The following is a 16,216-nucleotide window of genomic DNA, read 5'->3' as shown; positions in this document are numbered from 1 at the left end:
TGTGATCCGGCTGTCAAAAACGTATTGATCCGCCGCGTGGTTTAGGTTAGTTCGCCGTCTGGTTTTCCATTGGTTAGTGATGCAGCTGAGCTGACAGGCAGCTCGCAGTTTGCGACCTGGTACGGTCGATTATGCATAACTTTAATAGGCGTTCACAACAAACGCGTTGCGAATATTCGGATAAGCCTCGATTCAATGTAAATGGATTAGTTGTACACAAAGTCACCCATGAACAGTTCCTGAAGAGGCAAATTAGCTAAAGAGAATAAAACTGTTTTTTATAGTAGGCTGTATGCATTTGTATTTCTGGGTAGAATTTGACTATTTAACATGGGGGTCTAATGGAAATTGAATCGCTTTTAAATTCTCAAGTGGCCGTTTGAGGAACGGCAGTTAATGGCACTTGCTTTTGACTGTTGGACATAACCATCATTATAACTCACAGTGTTAAGTTCAATTGACTTCTTGAAATTTACAATTTATTGAACTGGCTTAAAAACCTGAGTTGAACTACCGACAACTTATACAATTGAGTTGTAATTGTATAACTTATCATGATAAGTTGAAGTAAATGACAAAAATACATTATCATGACTTATTGTTCAAATCCTTTTTTACAGTGCAAAGGTCAGCCTCGTTATAAAATGCAAAACAATTAACAAGAAAACATATTTCTTCGTATTTCTTAAAAAGATATTTACAGACTCAAAACTTTTTATTGCCAATTACCTTAGACATTCAAGGAATTTGGCTAGGTGAATGGTGCATAACAATAAACAGTGCAATATGATAAGACGTGAATATGTACAATAAAATATGGTGAACAAAGAAACAAAACAGAGGATGGACTCGATGATGGAGGTGTAGAAGTGCACCATCATTGTCTTTGGCAGGTTGAATTTCTTCAGCTGCCTCAGGAAGAACATCCTCTGCTGAGCCTTCTTGGTCATGGAGCTGATGTTCGGCTCCCATTTGAGCTCCTGGGTTATGGTGAAGCCCAGGAAGAGGAAGGACTGCCCAGCGTTGACGGGGGAGTCCCACAGGGTGATGGGGGCGGGTGGGGCTGTGTTCTTCCTGAAGGGAATGGGATTTAGATCACTAACGAGATAGACAATTGTCGAGGTTATGGAGGGGATTTATCTTCTCATAAGTCAGGTTTCCATCCTATAGGTTTCCAGAAAAATGTTCAAAAGAAAATGAATATGTGTTTTCATCCACTGTTGTTGTGCAAATCTGAGGAGTCGGACACATCGAGATAAACAGCTAAATCAGGATGTAAATAGGTGATTTGTTTGTGTCATGCTAGTGCAGTTTGGGTGGTTCCTGTTGGGAGCGACTGCTTGGCTCATGCTGCTTGTAGAGTTGTCAGTTGATGGGTACAGCTTGTTATTTGTAATGCTCTGCTCCAGAAGGGAAGAGCAGCTGATCTTTAGGACCCTTTAAAGCGTGTTTACCGGTTTAAAACATATATTGTCTGTGAATTGACTCAGCCAATGATATATTTAAGCCGATAGTACAGAAAGGTTTCAGCCTCTCAAACGCTCTGATTTCTTTCTTCAAAGGTAGCAAGCGAATGCAAAAAAAGAGAATAAAACAGCTTTTTACTGTTTTTTTCTTTTCTTTTGTTAACGCTTGCTGAACAAAAAAGATTTCCACCCAGACAGGTTCAAACGGTGTCCACTTGTGCATGCTGACAACAGCTGTGATATTTTGCTTATTTTGCATGGGATAATGGGCTTTTTTAATTTATGGTTCCGTTTCTTTAAGGAGTACAATCAAAACCCAATTTCAATTGACTGTAAAAACTGTCCAAAAAGTCCATTTATGTTTTTGGGGTTGTCTTTCCGAACGAACGCCGAGAACAGTTGGCACAAACGTCCACTAGGACCTCATAAAATACATTTTCGAATTCAAGAATTCTTATGCTAATTATGACCATTTTAAACAAATGTATGAAGTTGTGAAATAATTATGATATTTTGACAGACAGATGTTAACTGCAACAGGGTTGGCAGAGGTGGTAGTTCTAGTTTGAATACTCTTTTTAGACTCTTGAGCAGCACAAAGATTCAATACCGTATCTGACGTCTGTATTGCATTCTGATGACAGCTCTCTACACAGGAATCTGTAAGCTTTAATTAAAAATTCCCCACACTTTATCAAAACTATGTAGCAGAGACTTTACATCTCTCTGTCTTCTTTGTTACTTTTTCATGACTTCCAAACTGAAATTACTTTCTGACTTTGACATGTATAGATGTGAACACTTTACAGTCAAGTCGTCTTGGTGGATTAGTGCTTACTATATTTAAAATAACTTATTATTTACATTATACTGTCTTGGATTAGAGGATAGAGGTTTTAAAGGCAACATGTTGGATCAAATTGACCCTTCTGTTGGCAGCAATGTACAGTTGACACTTTAAACGGTATTTATTCTCAGTGTCGTGTTGCTGCGAGGGAAACAGACAGATGCATGCTGCTGTATATGCACTTGTGTGAGCACTCCTACGTAACCGCTTATTACCTGCACCGGATTGTCATGAGGAAATGATGGGTGCAATTTACATAAGACACATCACAACAGTTTCTATTCATGTACAATCTTTTAACATCAACCTCCCAAGTAGAATAGTGTGTGACGCATTGGCATATATTTCCATATGCACGTCTGTTTGGGTTCAACTGATTCATGTTTCCTGTTTTATTCTTGTCTTTCATATCAGACACTGCTGGGTAAAAAGCAGCTAAGAGAAATATTCTCTAAGATGCAAGAGATGACAAAGTAGGACAAGGTGAGTACTGAAAGGAAGGACAAGCCGGAACTTTTATGTTAACAAAGTGGCTACCAAGATAAACTTTATGAGTTTTGGCAGGAAAAAAAATGTTCTGGAGTAAAGCAAAGGGGACATTTCCTTTGCCTTAAAAAAATGTCCATTGGGTGAGCATTTTAATTTCACTACCTATGTATAAGTCGCGCTTTATAGCTTTGCCAGCTTGGAGGATTTCCTCCACAAAGCTTAGTTTGATTCTAATTCTGGAAATGCCAATAGCAACTATATTATCTAATAATAATGATACTAATATCCTTCATCCACCCTCTCTCACTCAGCCATTCAGACTCATTTATCCCCTCCTAGATGATCATTTAGCACCTATTAACACAAGATCCTCATCTGTAATGACCACTCAATTATAATTTAAACTCTCATTCTACTTAGGCTTAGCAAGGTTAAGTAACGCCCTGAACTTGTGACGAATGTTGAATGGGCCATTGGCAGATATTGGTGGTAATTACAGTAGCAATATCTTCAACCAGGCCTAAAGGGTCTCTTTATTCTCTCCTTCACTCTAAATATGCAGCATCACGTACCTCAGTCTGCGGACCATGTCATCCTGATTCTCATCATGGTTAAATTCAGCACCTTTTATGTGGATGATGCAAAACATTCCTCAGAGTGTGTTTATTTATTACTGCTCACTGGGTCATGGCAGCAGTGCCTACATGTACCAGGATGCATTACGCTCAAGCTTCAGTCCAACGTCGCCTCTCTGCGCCCCTCGTCACTCCACTCGGCACCCGGGAAACGAGACACAGGACGGTTTCTGTTAGTCTTGAAGAGCTGCAGCATTTATATGTGCACAGACTGCAAACTCTCCTCAGCTCCGATCCCTCTCGCTCGCTCCGCCACACAAGCTACGCACACACACTACATACAGGCTCTGCTCTTCTCCACATGAGCTAACAAACAGTCTGTTTTTCCTCTGGCAGCTTAGGTTCCCTAAAGGCCACACTGCCTAGCTGCAGCCTTGGACTCTCTCCGCTCCACCTCTTCGGCCGTACATTACACTCAAAGGGAAAGCTGGAGGATCTGCAATTTGATCCACGTTGTTGCCAACTGTCCTCGGGCAAAAATAATTAACTACATTTGCTCCTGAAGGCTGAGCCATCCGTGTGTGTGAGTGAATGTGCATTGGTTCGGGCAGGTGACACCTTGTGTGGCAGCTACATCAATTCAAGTCCATTTACTATTTACCCAGAGAGATCCAAGCTGAAATAGCAGCCTGTAGTTCTTCCTTGCATCCAACTATTTTACTAGCACACGTTAATATGAGTTGAAAACCTTGCACTCACTCATCACTGGGGTTGGGAGGACAAAGCATCTCTCATAGCCATCCACAGTTATCTAATAAATGGCACATTGTGAAACAACTTGAAGGATAGATAACAAACGTAGTGTTTCAGTAACTATGGAAGATCAGAACATTTTGAGAAAGGTAGTTTCTGATTGATTTCTGTGGCAGATTGCTGGTACACGCAACTCTAAAATACTTTTCTCATAATGGCATTGATGCTTTTTAGCAAAGCGAGCGGCACGGCTCTAGGAATGGTGATGTCTGTCAGTCGGTCCACTGCCACTGCCCAAATATCTCAACAATTATTGCATGGATTACCATTTGTTATTTTACAGACAATAAAAGATGAAGCCAATACTTGTCATTGTCTCCAAAGTTACTCGATTGATTGGTATAAAAACCCTTGACATCCATAGTTCCTAGATGGAAAACCCTACTGACTTTGGTGATCCACAGATTTTTACTCTGGAACTACCTAAAGGTGTCTCAATGCTGATTACCATAAGATTCAGTCGGCTTCCAAAGATTCACAATAAACTCACTATAAACAAAATAGAATAGAATAATATGAAGTACTACTAAATTAACTAACAAAAACAATAGTGGAAAGATGTAACCAAACAAAGAAACAAGAGTATAACGGTGTTATGGTTGAGGGATGTTAGATGTTAAACATGGCAATGATAGCATTTTGCGCGATCATCAATTGATATTTCTTTCACCATCCCAAAATAAAATAAACTCTAACTCTAATCAGTTTTGTAAGTATGTTACCATTTAAAAAACATATTGATGTTTCTTTTACTATAATTCCAACTGTGTTACCAACCTTGAGACAGCAGGGATGCCCTTCTCAAGGGTCTGGACATTCATGTCAAGCTGTACTACATGCTCCAGATGAAAGAGGCAAAAAGAGAGCATGAGAGTACTTTCCTCCAGCTTGTATCTGTAATGTGTTTTGATTAAGAGTCTGCAATAAGAAGCTCTTTTTTTTCCAAGGTCTTTCCTTCCACAGAGCGTAATGTAGACACATGGCCCCACTCGGCTATTTCAGCATGTCTCGAGCAGACACCAGGGTTATTTATCAACTGAAACTGAAATTTGCCTGGCAACTGGTTATCGATCAATGGCCATGGATCCTCTTGAGCAATGCATTTGTGATGATCATATTGATTAACTGTCTCCTATTCCGAAATCTGTGCATTTAAAACCGATTAGCAGTATTCTGGATGTAAAGTCAACCTTCCAATGAAAATGATCAGACAAGGACGTCTTTCCAAAGCTCTCTGTTACGGTCTAGATGGACTAAGCTGACTAGTGGATTGATGTTTCAAGCTGGTTGTCCCGAGTCCTTACTTCTGTTAAAAAACTTACGTTTCCTGGTTTTGAACAGTCATTACTACATGATGTTGATTTGTATTATATTTAAATTAATAACAACAATATTATATCTGTTTTCAGCACTTTGATACATTGATCATGTTCGGTGCCAGTTATTATTACCTAACCTAATTTAAAAGCATAAACAATGCACCGCATGTCTAAATTCAACACTGGTGTGTCTCATGTGTGAATCAATGTTTTGTTGTCAAGGCTCTTTCTGAACGAATAGTCGGTGTGTTAATGGTTAGCCGTCATGCCAAAGAGAAAGTCGGTCTTTTCCAAAGAGCTCCAGGGGGCTTCCTCTTTCCTTTGTAAAGTACCTGGCAACGGAAATGCTGCATTCTGCACACACTGCAAGAGTCCATTTTTTGGTCTCACGCAGTGGAAATGCAGATATAAAAGATCATATAAAATCAGCTAGATCACATTGGCTGTCCATGGTATTGAAAGGTACACTAAACATGGTCACCCTAAGATGGACATGTTCGGAAATAAACACATATTGTTTGCCAACCTCTCAGTTGTGATTCAAGTCCAAGGTTTAATGAATTTAAGATCTTTCATCTTGTTTGTTTAAACCTTACACAAACAGAAATGTGACAAATGTTGTTTTTATGAGCAAAGATGTGCTGTGACAGTTTCTTGTGCTGCTTCCCACAGTCGTTTTACTTAGCGTAGATAACGGTTAGCGCACGCTCATGAAAGTGGTATCAATCTTCCTATCTAACTTCTCAGAGTGTTGAACTCTTCCTTCAACTTATCAATCTCGGATTTGCTTTTGAAGGTTTGAATTTTTTTCTCTGTCCATCTGCAATAGTGTTAGCGTGTGCTAAACACTAGCAACATAGATAAAGTAGATCCTTTCCTCATTAAGCATCCCCATCCTCATTAGCAGGATGTCTTAAAAGAGTCAGAGTGACGTTAAAAGAAAAAAAGAAAAAACACAAAGATAGAACAGCCTCCTTCATGAAATGCAGAGGCGCACAACTAATGTGCTGTAAATATTGATCGTAACAGCCTCTCCAAGTCGAATATCCGTGTTACAGTCAACACAAGTACACAAAACACTATATTAAGCCTCTATTGAACTCCTCTCAGTTTGTCATTGATGCATTTCAAGGTCGCTAATACACTGCTCTCTCATTTTCTGTGTTGTATTATGTACACACAGGTGTTAAACTGGAGGCCTTGAGATGCAAATGAGGCAATAAAAGAGAGAAGGAGGTTGTGGATGTTGGTGTGTGACGGTAACAACACAGCATCTGCCCTCGTGGGATATTCCGTCATATATTATTGGCGGAATCTTTTTTAAACGGATTCCCTGTGGATTTAAATTTGCTACATACCTTTCTAAAACTTTTTATAATAGGAAGATATATTGTTGGACTAACCAAGCTGTGATAAAGAATAGAATAAGGCCACGGAGAGTGAGTGTTTGGATGTTGTGTGCTTCTCAGGTACAATGTTTATATGAAACAGCTTCAGTTAGTTTTGTTTTGGTTTGTTTTGTAGGGCTTTGAGGCTTTCAGATAGTTTGCCTTAAAGGCTAATACTGTGTAGTCTCATAGGATTTATTATTAAGCTGCCTTACACTGTTGGCACTAGGTAAGAATTGGCAACAGGACACTAGCTTGTATGCCAGTTCTGCTGGGACCCATTTATAGAATCACATGTTGATTTAAGTACAAGTCATATTAGTATTGTACTGTGCCCTGAGATCAAACAGGTCTCTTCTTCTGATTTAAAAGGAACATCAGAGGCTTTGCTATAGAAAAATAGAACGGAAGATAGATGGTTGTTGGGAAGGTCTGTGTGCTTTAGCGCACCGTACAGTGTACAATGCCGTTGACTGTCCCCAGATGATAATGAATACAAGCAGAGAACAACCCATGAAATCAACAGGGGAAAGAATAAAGATGCTTTACTTTTGCACAGTGTCAACATGAAGATTTCTATTAGTATGTTACATATGAGCCTGACCTTTGCTTTGTTTTTAACCATGCAATATCGGAAAACAATGTGTGTCAAGACACCATGCTGAGCTGCTTAACATGCATAGTGACTGTTGTTTTTATTGTTTACACATCCCACCCAAACACCCAAACACACAAACAGTCCTCTGCAGGACCAACCTCCATTGCACCAGCTGAAGCATTCTTTTTTATGTCGTCACCACCACACCAGGTAGCAAAAAAGAGGCATCAGAGCTCACCGGAGTACCAATTTGTTTTCACCATTGTGCTCAATGTGTCTCCTTGTGGTCGGAGGCCTGTAATTTCCCCCCCAATTATAAGAAGGAGCAGCAGACAGACTCAGCACATTCACTCCCAGAATAGATTCACAATGATGAAACTCAATGGGTGTTCGGGAGGCCACAGGAGGGGAAACTTATGGACTACCGCCTTTGAGTCCTGATGCAACAGGAATAAGTCAACACAAACAACAAGGACAATGGACTGCTATGCCACATACGGTTTGGTTCTCTCTGCAGGTGTTGTCTCTCTGCTCTCACATTACCTTTTGTGGGTTTATATTGTAAATAGGGTTTATATTGTAAATATAACATAGTCCTGATAATGTGGCACAATGTGTGTGTGTCTGGCATATGTTCTCATATTTGAAGGACTTTTGAACTCTACATATACAGTAGGTAACACTTCACTGCAATGCTCTGTGCTTGTAAGTGTGTGGATCATCTAACATAATTAGTGCAGTTTACTGAGGATTTACAGTAATGTTGTACACATTAAGTCAATTTGCATTACAATTAGGGGAATTTGCTTGGAGATTAACAGCACCCAGGGATGAATTCCCACTCTTATTAGCTGTAAAATCGCTATGGTTGGAGATGACAAAATACAATATTTGCATGGCACTGATAGATGCCGGAAAATAAAGTGAGAGAAGAGGTTTCATTTGTCCATCATGACCTCCTGTGAAACAGAGATAACTCAAATAGCTGACTTCTTTATTGAGCCAAGAGGAAATCCGTATCTCAGGCTAACTGTGGCCAGCAGTGTCACGTATAGATGTTGCTGTCCATCCTTTAATCTTTTACCTTATCAACTGTGGAGGCAAAGTCAATTAAAAGAAGTCTGGCCTCTCTACTTCCACACTCACTTTGGTTTCTCAGATTGGACAACAAGCAGGCTATTTAAGCCCAGAGTGAAACTGAAGCCATGTTTGTTCATGTCACAACCGTCACTAGACGGTAGTGCTTTTTGTTGTCTTGTCACTTCCTGTTTTACTTTGAAATCATCCTCCTGTGTCATGTCTGCTGTCTTTACTTCCTCATATGTGATTACCTCTCCCTGCCCTGATGTGTTTCACCTGTGTCTCGTTAACTCCCCTCCCAGTGTGTGTATATATACTCTGTGCTTCACTTGTCTCGTTGCCAGTTCGTTTTTCTTCACCTGTGAGTCAACTTACCAGCGTTCTTCCTGCCTGATATCCTGTTCTGATTCCGACGTCCCTTCGTTTCCGAGTAAGCCCGATCCCTGCCTGTACCTCTGCCGAGTTTGACCTTCCTGTGAATGACCCTGGACTGTTTACGTTGACGATTCTACTCTCCCCTGAGTGAGACAGCTGCTCTCACCACAGCGGGTCGGAGCCTTGCCGACCGGCCTCAGTCCCTCCCCAGTTACATCGGGAGAACCTTCGGCGGTCCTTCTCCAGAGACTCTATCCTGTTGCAATATTACCTTTATCAATAAAGGAATCCTTGTGAACTTTACTCTCTGCCTCGGGTCGTGCATTTGGGTTCTTTCATTAGTGCTCCGGCGTGACAGTTCACTTGTTATAAAATAAAAAATAATAAAATACCAGTTGTAATAGATTGGAACAAGTTATCTCAGTAAGATTCGTTGGAACAGACTTTGCTTTGTTCACTTACTTGGTCGATGGGGTTTGATTGAATGTTTGTAGATTGATATTAAAGATACATGTTAAAAAGCAATAATAATACAATATGCTGTTCAAAGGCTAAAATGGCTTAAAATCCAGTCTGCAAACTCATTTTAAATATAAGAACATGTTTGCAAGTTGATATGTATTTCTTTGTCACGTTGTGCCTGTCGGTATCTCCTCCAGTGATATTGCCACATCCCCAAACCTATTTACAGTCATTATCTACCTGTCCACCAGATGCCCTCAGATATTTCCACCTGCCCCAGTCACCTGACTCTGCGTACATCCAAGCAGTGGCGGCTGGCCAATAGAGGGCCATGGGGCCACCCACCTTTAGCCACAAAAAAAGAAATGTTAGCCCATTTTTGCTTCTCCTCAGGGAAATATGTGGCAATTGAACTACTAATTGCTCCACTATGTTCACCGGCTAGTTGCCAACCTTATCTGTTGGTGCTGAGAAGGTAGTGCAGTAGGTTTGTAACCACATATTGCTGGAAACAGCTGCTTGCTGAACTAAGTGGTGTGACTGAGGCAATCGTAAAGTTGCAGGTTATGAAAACCAAACAATTAGCTGAAAGATGGTCCGTGGAGATGAGAGAAAACTCCCTCTATGCCATCCTCTCTTCCTCAAACTAATGCTCCTCTTTTGTGTCACTCTATTCTATTCTGTGTAATTATGGGGTATAATCAAACTAAGTAATCAAATATGACTATACTGAACATTTGAGAATAATAGGTCCACAAGTTGATTTCCAGTTCTTGTCAAGCCACTTCCAATCCATATGCACTTTATCTCATACAAACACATTTCTAAGGGGCCTTTGAGACCAACAAAAGCAATGACACCGTTACATTTTGCAGCAGACATTGCAAAAAGAAAACTAGTAGTCTGCCAAAAATGTTAATCCTTGTTATTTTGCTTGCTCTAGCACTTGTCACTTACCTTGTAGCATGTGGCTTTTAGCATTGTGCTATAATGTGTTTAATAAAACCACCGCATTCAATAAACATAACCAGACTTCACGGTTCATATTTCATGTTCTGACTTTACCCTGGAGCAGCACACCCACGCTAACAAAGACCCTTGTTGTCAGGCTGATGTACTGAAGTGGATAGAAAGTAAAGTCAAAGACCACTTAGTCCAATACTGAAAACTGCCTCAATGTATTAAATGATGCAGTGTAGTGAATTACAAGACAAACACTGACTACCAATAGGAAAATATACTGTGCACACTCTAATTGCAACAATGTTTCAAGCTTAATCTTGCATCACCTAGGGCCTTTAATATCAAACCTCTGCCTGTTAATGCCTGAATTTGATTTGACACAAGAAGCCCTGAAGTTTATGCTGAGGATTTGGGGGACCAGTTTAGAGGTTGTGTGTCAGCAAAGTGGTTAGCTAAGCTACTTATCGTATTATACAGAGTTATTGTCATGTTCGGCTTGGTACTGTCCGAGAAGCTTTCATTGCAAGCACTTTGCTGTCTTCCCTGAAGGAATATTGGAGACAAATAAGAAAAGAAACACAAACGCAAGAGAACAAAAAGAGATCGTTCCTTGGCAATGTGGTGAAAGGAAATTGCAAAAAGCACAGAAAAAAATTAAGCTTTTTTTCTTTTAAACGGACTGTGGAATAAAAGTTTAAAACCAGCCACCACCAGCACAATCTTCATCAAGGTCACATTGAGAGTTTCACATGTTTAATTGCAGTCTACAAGTAAGTAATGGAAAATGTTTCACACTGTGACTTTTCAACAACACTCTGTTTACATTAGTCACCCAAACTGCACTCCTCCTCTTCAGTCTGTGTCAAGTGCAAATAATAGTCTGAGAGTTTTGGTAAGTTAAGGTTGAAGTTGAAAAAGCAACTAATGGCTTTCTCATTTGCTGGTACTTCTTACAGGCACGACAGGCAGCTGCCAAGATCCTCACACATCCAATGTGCCTTCCTGTTGAACAATGAGATCACATGGGTTACAAGGCATCAACAGAAATTCCTGTAACCACGACTATAGCAAAATCTACGCAAAAGAAAACAACAAAAAAGAAACACGAGAGAACCCAGACGGATGCAAAACATGACTCCTAAAACAGGCAACACACCTATAGAGAGCAACACGTCCTCATACCTGAAGGACAGAATAGGTTTTCAACCACATGAAACGGTCGCACATGTGACCATAGTTTAGGCAACAAAACTACTTGGCAAGGTTTAGGAAAAGATTGTGGTTTGGGTTATAAGTACATTACATTACATATACATATGTAGTAGGTGGTTGTGTTTGTAACTTCACACGAGACACAAACAGTGGTCTCCTAGTTGAAAGTCCTGTGTTTGTTTTCCTTGCTTTCCGATTCCTGCTCGTCCTCAGGTCACTGGCCTTGCAGTAGAAGAGATTCAGCTGTAGAGAAGATTTTTTATTAATTGAAAATCACAATATTTGTGTCAACACCAAATTCCCTTAGAAATAAAAAAAATATAGTATTTGTCATTCGTTTTCAGAGGGAAGATCTTCAGGTATTTTTGAAAGTCAGACCATGCTCTGCGCATTGATGTTCTTATGAGACAGCATTTGTCAGCGTCAGGCAACTTGAAAACTACAGTCAAAGCAAGAGGATTCTTAGTGCCCAAAGACAGAGATAAAAGGATGCATTAGCTTCCCAGCTTTTCCTTCAGATAGCCAAGGTCACGACACCACTGACAATACACAGCAATATTTTAAGTGTAAGGGAGCTGCTGACAATGTCAAACTGTGAGCTTGAATGATGGCTCTTAAAAGAGAGTTTAACAGATGTAAACAGTGCCTATGAAGTAGAGGTCATTAACCGAGCCATGTCGTCCCCCAACAGCAGGAGAATCTGTTTGCTGTTTGTCATTAGCCAATCTTCGTTAAAGTCTGGGGACATTTTTAACTCCTCTTCATCCCCAAAAGAAACCAAAGAATGCGGCAATGTAGTCTAGTTTTAGTTTTAGCAGTGTTAAGGTCAAGACAATATATTTTCTGAACTGTGTTATTTATTTTTTACCCAGTGAAGCTCTGGGTGTCTCTTTCTGACTGACTGGATTCATGGGTTCAGTGTCAAGAGCGTCTGCTGATTAACTTTTGGCCATGTTTTCAGCGGTCCAAAGGCAGCAGTCTGACAGCAGCACCTCTGTTCTGTCCTTGGCCTCCAAACCCTTTTTGTTGTTGTTTTGTGTGTTACATCTGTAATGAGAATGTGTTAGGCCTTGTGCCCTACTTGGCTGACTAAGTATTAGGGATGCAAAGATCCAACTTTTTCAGTCCTGTCTGTTACATAAACCTGGGCTTTGGGTATCGGCCATTACATAGAATCGATCCAATACTAGTGTTTGATCAATAAGCTGTATGTCTCCCTGTGTGGAAGAGAATGGGATCATTCTGTTATGTGTAAGGCAACAACAGGCTCGAATTAAACGTTGCTTTCCTAACGTAGTAAAATTAAATTGAACAAATAATTACATATATAAATTAGTTGAATTGTTATTTATTAAAATAATAGTATCCAATACCAGATTGGTTATTGTCACTCATACCCAATTCAGTAATTTGAGTCAGTATCCAATATACGTATTGGTATCGGTGTATCTCTCGTTAGTATCTGTTTAAATAGAATGGTCTACATTTTGTAAATACTTATGTTTTAAACCCTGAACTATAATTGCTTCAGTGTACTGTCAAATTTGACAGGCTTTGGTTTCGGGGGACCAGTTTCGGGATAACAACCTTGTAACTGTTTTATTGCACTCCTTCCCCCTAGACGGTGGTTCAGCAAATCATTATTTGTAATCTGAGTTTATGTTTTTTGGTAAATTCCCAAGACTCATGGTGCAAGGTGACCTGAACAAGGCTTTTAGATTTTAGTTTTAAATTACAGTCGCACAATTACATATTTCGTTGTACGAAAAATAGACTGTTAAAGCAGCCCACCTCAACTCTATGGAGCAGTATAGGGTCTTTCACTGCATTGTTTTGGTTTTATTGCCCACACTTTTACTGTATTCTTTCAGTCTCACACCTTATGGTATTCCCCGACTGCTCCTCCGTAGCTGCTTCCTTGACAATAAACAATTTGCCCCTTTTACTCCATGGTCTGCGTTTGGGGCGGCCACCATATATCGTAACACAGTGTGTACGAAACCACACAGTCCTCAGAGGAGATCTGATCAGACAAACGTATGTGTCGCTGGACCATAGAGCCTTTACATTATATCACAATTTTCTAAATAAAACATAGACAAAATGTATAAATACACTTTTGGATACTGATTTAATGGATGAAATAAAGCCTTAAGCAACTTTTGTCACATATTTAGTGCAGAGAAATAACTAATCTACACCAGAGGGCCCTTTGCTTGTCAACCTGCAGCGATTAGCATAAAGTAACACAGACATCATTAACAGTAACACAGACATCATTAACATTGATAGGATATATGATAGACATTAGGGCACTCTGAAATGTTGGCACTTTTCCCTCAATATTATAAACTGTAAAAGCTATTAAAGGTGTTCACACTAGCACATTACTGGCGGCTAATCAAAATACACAATGCAAAATAAAATTATCATTCATTCCAGTCCAGTCCTGGTGACAGATACGTTCTGGTGTCATCCCAAAACTGTTTAAAGTCTGCATAAATGTTCTGTGTTTTTAGAATGTTTTGTGTTTCAACATTCCAAAAACACCGAACATTCTAAAAACACCGAACATTCTAAAAACACTGAACATTCCAAAAACACGAACATTCTAAAAACACCGAACATTCCAAAAACACGAACATTCTAAAAACACCGAACATTCTAAAAATACACAACATTCAAAAAACACACAACATTCCAAAAACACACAACATTCTAAAAACACCGAACATTCCAAAAACACAAAACATTCTAAAAACACAGAACATTCTAAAAACACTGAACATTCCAAGAACACACAACATTCGAAAAACATCGAACATTCTAAAAACACGGAACATTCCAAAAACACAGAACATTCTAAAAACACAGAACATTCCAAAAACACGAAACATTCCAAAAACACAAAACATTCCAAAAACACAGAACATTCCAAAAACAAAAAACATTCCAAAAACACTGAACATTCCAAAAACACAAAACATTCCAAAAACACAAAAACAATGTTGTTTTTAGAATGTTTTGTGTTTTTGGAATGTTCGGTGTTTTTAGAATATTCTGTGTTTTTAGAATGTTGTGTGTTTTTAGAATGTTCTGTGTTTTTAGAATGTTTTTTGTGTTTTTGGAATGTTTTGTGTTTTTGGAATGTTTTGTGTTTTTAGAATGTTCAGTGTTTTTCGAATGTTTTTTGTGTTTTTGGAATGTTTTGTGTTTTTGGAATGTTTTGTGTTTTTAGAATGTTTTAGTGTTTTTGGAATGTTCTGTTTTTGGAATGTTCTGTGTTTTTAGAATGTTTTGTGTTTTTAGAATGTTTCGTGTTTTTAGAATGTTCTGTTTTTGGAATGTTGTGTGTTTTTAGAATGTTCTGTGTTTTTGGAATGTTCTGTGTTTTTGGAATGTTTTTTGTGTTTTTGGAATATTTTGTGTTTTTGGAATGTTTTGTTTTTGGAATGTTCAGTGTTTTTGGAATGTTTTGTGTTTTTGGAATGTTTTGTGTTTTTAGATTGTTCAGTGTTTTTGGAATGTTTTGTGTTTTTGGAATGTTTTGTGTTTTTGGAATGTTTTGTGTTTTTAGAATGTTCAGTGTTTTTGGAATGTTTCGTGTTTTTGGAATGTTTCGTGTTTTTGGAATGTTCTGTGTTTTTAGAATGTTCTGTGTTTTTGGAATGTTCCGTGTTTTTAGAATGTTCTGTGTTTTTAGAACATTTGTGTGTTTTTAGAATGTTTTGTGTTTCAACATTCCAAAAACACAAAACATTCCAAAAACACTGAACATTCCAAAAACACAGAACATTCCAAAAACACAGAACATTCCAAAAACACAAAACATTCCAAAAACACAAAACATTCCAAAAACACTGAACATTCCAAAAACACAGAACATTCCAAAAACACTGAACATTCTAAAAACACTGAACATTCTAAAAACACAAAACATTCCAAAAACACTAAACATTCCAAAAACACAAAACTATTCCAAAAACACTGAACATTCTAAAAACACAAAACATTCCAAAAACACAAAACAGTCCAAAACACTGAACATTCCAAAAACAAAACATTCCAAAAACACAAAACATTCCAAAAACACAAAACATTCCAAAAACACAAAAAACATTCCAAAAACACTGAACATTCTAAAAACACAAAACATTCCAAAAACACCGAACATTCTAAAAACACAGAACATTTCAAAAACACAAAACATTCTAAAAACACTGAACATTCCAGTGTTTTTAGAATGTTTTGTGTTTTTGGAATGTTCTGTGTTTTTAGAATGTTCAGTGTTTTTAGAATGTTTTGTGTTTTTGAAATGTTCTGTGTTTTTAGAATGTTCGGTGTTTTTGGAATGTTCTGTGTTTTTAGAATGTTTTTTGTGTTTTTGGAATGTTTTGTGTTTTTGGAATGTTTTGTGTTTTTGGAATGTTTTGTTTTTGGAATGTTAAGAATTTTGGAATGTTTTGTGTTTTTGGAATGTTTTGTGTTTTTAGAATGTTCAGTGTTTTTGGAATGTTTTGTGTTTATGGAATGTTCAGTTTTTTTGGAATGTTTTGTGTTTTTAGAATGTTTTTTGTTTTTGGAATGTTTTGTGTTTTTGGAATGTTCTGTGTTTTTGGAATGTTCTGT

The sequence above is a fragment of the Cyclopterus lumpus genome, chromosome 6 (assembly GCF_009769545.1).
Source record: "Cyclopterus lumpus isolate fCycLum1 chromosome 6, fCycLum1.pri, whole genome shotgun sequence".
In the NCBI taxonomy this organism is placed as follows: domain Eukaryota; kingdom Metazoa; phylum Chordata; class Actinopteri; order Perciformes; family Cyclopteridae; genus Cyclopterus; species Cyclopterus lumpus.
Note: the sequence above shows the minus strand (reverse complement) of the source record.